At 40.2% G+C, this 5,762-nt stretch overlaps 1 protein-coding gene across 1 annotated transcript in view; it reads right to left on the bottom strand.

The window, feature by feature from the left end:
• LOC106466863 (drebrin-like protein B) overlaps positions 1 to 5,762 on the bottom strand; it is a 46,411-nt gene that overhangs the window by 28,709 nt on the left and 11,940 nt on the right. The window lies entirely within an intron of this gene.

Below are 5,762 nucleotides of genomic sequence, written 5' to 3'. Positions count from 1 at the left end.
GGCACGCACACGAGCAGCTCGTGGGTAATGTAAATTGATAGTATAACGTGAACTGCACGTTCTCCTAGTGATTTACAATTTATAATGGCGTGGATAGTAGTTAGACACGATTCAAATGGCAGTAAAACAATAAAATTTAATTATAAATAGATGTATAATGTTATGAACTTAAAGCTATTTAGGATACTTCATAAGTTACAATTTAACATCATTGTAGAAAGAAAAAAAAGACTAATTTATGTTTATTTGAATTTTTTTTGGTGGTTATGAGGTCGGTTGAATTGACTGATCCCATTTTGAGATAGGGTACAGAAAATAACATATAAACTATGAGGATTTAGTAAAAAAAAGTTTGAAATGCATTTAGGAGGTTTTAGGGATTACATAAAGGAAATTTGAGATTTTTAATTTTAACATGAAAATTAGTTTGCACATGGACTATTCAAAACAAATACTCAATATATTCATGGACAAATCTTTATTTTATTTTATTAAAAATACTTCACTAAAAAATTACTTTTTGTATGTGAAAGTCTTGTAATATTAACTGAAAGACTGTCAAATTTTGTGAAGATATACCCAATATATTGAGAGTTATAAGTATTAAATTTATATCAATTTTAAATGAGTACAAAAGGTCACGTGACTCAGTCAAATTGACAGACCCTGTGTTGAGAGTTAACCCAATCACTACAGCTGCTCTAAGTGTGCATGAAATTTTTGCAAGTCACATACAGCACACTTGCATTCAAGTGCCAGAGTTGGACTGTATCCTATATGGTGAATCAGAAGTCAATGGGTTAACCTTAACCACCCTCCGTCAATACCTCTCTTTCATTCACCTTTCATTCGCCTGAGGGTTTTTTTTGGGGGGGGGCATTCCCTACTGTTGTACACGTTGGCATATTTCTATTCCTTGGCCATGTCCATTCACACTTGGCTCCTGTGTTGTTGGAATCTTTTAGGAAGAGATGTCCTTCTGATGTGGATGTGTTTTCCCCTACATCATCAAGAGATTTATGCATAGCGCCCTTTTTGCATCAGTCTGTTTTTGGAGGTATCCCCCAAGTCTTTGGAGTCTTGTGTGGAGTAAGCCCATCTACATTCTTCCATATCCTCCCTGGCCACTTACCTGTATCCTGTCCCTCCATTTCCACCCCCCATACTTGTTCCTTCTGCTCAGGTTTTGGATGCAAATCATTACAGTATTTGCCACCGACCCATCTGCTGACAACAGTATCTGGTTGGTAGAGGACTTGTAGGGGCCAGGCTGTACAAGTCTGTCTACATATGGAAAACCTATACTACAGATCCTTGGGTTGTACAAGTCTCATAAAAAGGACTCTCCTATCTTTTCTACACACCTTTTCCACTTCCCTTTTCTCCACCTTGGTATCTCACATCCAGACAGTGACTTTCTGAGGCAGTTCAGGACCTTCTTTCCAAAGGCACTAAAGAACCTGAGACTCAGTCCCTTCAAGGGTTTTTATTCCTGGTTGTTTGTTGTCCCCAAAAAGACAGAGGACTGGTGGCTGATCATCGACCTTTCCTGTCTAAGCCACTATACAGATCTTCCTGGATTCACCATGGAATTGTTCCTATCTCTCCAGTGGGCATTTACTCCAGGTTTGTGGATGACAAAGGTCAATATGTCCACATCCCCTGCATCCCATTGGTTCCTTCAATTTTTTCACAAGGACTGGACCTACCAATTTAGAGCTCTTACATTCAAGCTGGTTTTGGGTTTTGCCAAATGGCTCCACTCTCGAGGACTTCATTTCCATCATTACATGGATGACTGGCTTCTTCTAGCTTCCTTATTAGCAGTTTCTTTCTGACACACTCAGATTTTTGACAGAAAAGCTGCACATGTTGGTTGGCTGATCAAGTTAAAGAAGTCTATCCTGACCCTAATATAATATCTTGTTCATCTTGAGGTCCTTTTCAACTCTTACCTCAGTCATGCCCAACCTTCTCTGATTCAGCTATGGTCTACAGAGCTCATAGTTCAGAAAGCACTATCCTCTCCTACTCTACCTGCATGGGAAGTTGTATCATTTTTGGGGACTTGGGTGTCCTTGAAAGTCCTTACTCCGCTGGGTCAGGCCCACATGATAGCTCTTTAGTGGGCATTACACAATCAGTAGGACCTTGCTAGGGATCTCCTGTATTTTCCTATCAACCATCCTCCTCCTCTTCTCAACAATTTTGTCTGGTGGCTAAACAAAGACAACACCATGTCTGGATTTCCTCTTCTACCTTCTAGACTGGATTTACACATTTTTCAAAAATGCTTCTCTGACAGGTTGGGGAGCATACTTAGATTCTCAAGAGATTTCAGGACAATGGTTGGTGGTCGAGTCTAAATTTCATATCAATTTTCTAGAACTTTTGGCTGTTTATCGAGCTCTGGATCATTTTCATCCCCTTCTGAAGGGCATTTCAGTCATAATCCATTCTAACAACTTCACCTTGGTCTCTAACATTACCTGGCAAGGGGGCACCTGTTTTTATTCTCTCTGTTTTCAAACATTGGATATTTTGTTATGGGCTCACAACCAGCATGTTCACCTGCAGGCTTGTCATAACTCAGGTGCTCTCAATCTTGTCGCAAATTGGTCATCTTGTCCTGACAGGATTCTTCACACTGAGTGGTTCTTAATCCACAGGTCTTTCAGTGGCTATGCTCTCAGGTACACCCCAGATGGACATTTGCCATCCATCAGAACAACAAACTTCCTCTCTTTTGGTCACCATTTTCACATCCTTCAGCATTGGCAGTTGATGCTTTCAGCCAGGATTGAAAGGACTATTACATTTATGCCTATCCTCCCATCCATCTAATTCCCAGAATCTTATCCTCATTCAAACTACTCTGCATTGAGTCCTTCTCGCAGTGCAGTTCTGGCCTGCTCAGACTTAGTTCCCATTACTATAGCTTCTACATGTGTCACCCCATTACCTCTTCCTCCCACTCCATCTCTCTTTCATCAACCACATGCATCTCTGTTTCATCAATCCTTTACCACACTCCGGCTTCACATGTGGCTAGTCCAGTCCTTTGCATGAAGGACTGGTCTTTCAACACAGGTAGTTTCCCTTATTTCTAGTTCAGTCTATCATTCCTCATTATCCTTGTATTAGCAAAAATGGCATTTTTTGCCATTCGTCGCTTTGTCATAGCCTCATTCCTTCTCACCCTACTATACCTCATCTTTCTGAGTTCTTCACATGGCTGTTCGACAATGGTTTTTCTGTGTCAACCATTACAGGCTACCAGATGGCCTTGTCCTCTGCTTTCTGTTTTTCCAAGTTCTGCAATTTATTTCCTCTCCTCTCATCTCCATTTTGTATCCTCCCCCTCCCCAACCCTCTCCTCTACTGGATTGGAATCTGAATATAGTCCTACATGCCCTGACCCTTCCCCAATTTCAGCTTTAGTGATTTTAGCCTGTGATTTTCTGTGTCAACCACTGCAGGCTATCAGGTGGTCTTGTCCTCTACCTTTTGTTTTTCCCTCTCCCGTCATCTCCCTTTTGTTTCGTTCCTTTTATTTCAATCGTCCCCTCTCCCCTACTGGATTTGAATCTTACTGTAGTCTTACATGCCTTGGCCCTCCCCAACTTGAGCCTATGGGGGATTGTTCTCTGTACCAACTTTCCTTGAAAACCTATTTCCTTACCAGTTTGGTGTGTGGGCATCATCAGTCAGATGTGTTTGCCATTGATGTCTCATGCATCCTCAAACATAGCACCTATGTCATCGTCTAGGGCCTTCCTTCCCTAGACCTCGGAAGCTTGTGAGGGTAATGTTTCATTCACCCTATTTCCCTACCCTTCATTTCTCATTTGTATTCCCATTCAATTCTGGAACGACTCCCATGTCCAGTCCAAGCTTTACGATGTGATGTGGCATGCATGGCTTCCTTCTGTGGTTCCAATTTCTGATTCTTTATCAACTGGACTGGAATTCTTCCATATCCAGATACTTTTTCCTGCTTACCCTTACAGGTTGGACTCACCAACTTATTAATTTGACTTATTCCTCTTTATCCTTACACGACCGTCACCTTTTCCAAATTTCCTCTCACCAGGTCCATATCTCACCATGCCCCTGGCTGATCCTTTTCATCATCCACTGGAGGAGATTATCCAGATCGGCATGTGGACCATTCTTCACACTTTCATTTCCCATTATCTATATCATTTGGCCATCTCCTCAACCAGATTTTGTCTGCCTCCTGTTGCAGCCTTACACACTATGGTATCAATATATCTATTGCTTCTTGTTAGATCCTATTCAGTGGCAAATCTCTACTGTATGACCAGTTAGGTCACTAATGCCCATTGATAAAATGGAGTTTTCTGCATACCACTTGTAGGTCCTTCCTCTCTGTGATTTGCATCATAAAAATGTCTGTCCTCAATCATACACTTATGTACCAATATGAGTAAAGCAAAATGAGATTGTTGCTCCTTTGATCAAATAAATCAAGAATGGCCTGCTTTTAAAAATAGTGTTTTGCAGTCACTCATTGCACTTTCTCTGATATAACATTCTTTCCAATGCATTCCCCCTCTTCTTCCAGTGCAGTACAGGAGTCCTTACCACTTACCAGCTCCTAGACACTGTGGTGGTGGTGGACCATGGACCCTTCCTATGAATATGTTCAATACAATTGAGTTGAGAGTAGGGTGGTGGTGTTCTGCCAGTGTAGAACCCTCCTCCTACCATGTACCAGAAGTGGAATATCTGGTGCCATCTGGTCATGGACTGGAGCTGATCCATCATAATTTAGTTCACCCTTCCAGCTGATGAAATTATACTCCAGTTCCTATTCTAGGTATATGCTCAGTTTAAACATTAAGAAATGATTAATTTTCATTTTTGCTGATTGATTGTCATCATTAACAAGCAATTCATAAAACAAAACACAAGCTCTTGCCTGAAAAAAAGTAACACATACTTTGCATGACAAAAGACAGAAATAAGGAGGAGAAATGGGAAACACCAAGATGTCATAATGCATGGTGAAAATTCAACCACTAAACCTAATCAATTTTTGTAGGTCAATGTCCAGAAACCACATCTTTCCAAGTGGCAGTGTGCCCTTTGAAAATGTATAAAAGTTTATTTGTTCCCAAGTTTACAAAGCCAATAAGTTCAGATAGTTTCTACAGTATGACAAGTTTTCTGGTTGACAAAATACATCTATTGTGATGTAAAATCAAGGGTATATGAGTCATAATAATTTGGAGGCACTATAATATACTTTAAATTACAGCTCCATCGACATTACAAAGAGAGGGGTTTTCTTTCAACCCTTATTTTTACCAATGTGACGTATTAGGTCGTCACGAAATTAATGTCATCTTTCTTTAGATAGAAACACCCGAACAAGTTATATATCAAAACAAAACATTTATTAAATGAAATAGTCTCAATTCTTATCAAAGATGCTTTTTCATCTTACAATCAGGTTGTTAATGCCCTGATTAAAGAAATCACTTGACTCTGAAGCAAAAACATATAGATGTCTTCTTTAACACCTTCCACACTTGCATATGTTTTCTCATTAAGATGGTGTTGCAGCAAACAAAAAAGATGGTAATCTGATGGTGCCATATGTGGAGAATATGGTGGGTGGGGGAGAACTTCCCAATCCAACTCCATAATCTTGTGTTGCGTCAAATGTGCCACATGTGGACACGCATTGTCGTGGAGAAGAACACCTGTTCAATTAAGGAGTGAAGGGCATTTCT

This window comes from Limulus polyphemus, unplaced genomic scaffold, assembly GCF_000517525.1.
Source record: "Limulus polyphemus unplaced genomic scaffold, Limulus_polyphemus-2.1.2 Scaffold2403, whole genome shotgun sequence".
Taxonomy (NCBI): Eukaryota; Metazoa; Arthropoda; class Merostomata; order Xiphosura; family Limulidae; genus Limulus; species Limulus polyphemus.
This window is presented reverse-complemented; position numbering and strand designations above follow the sequence as displayed.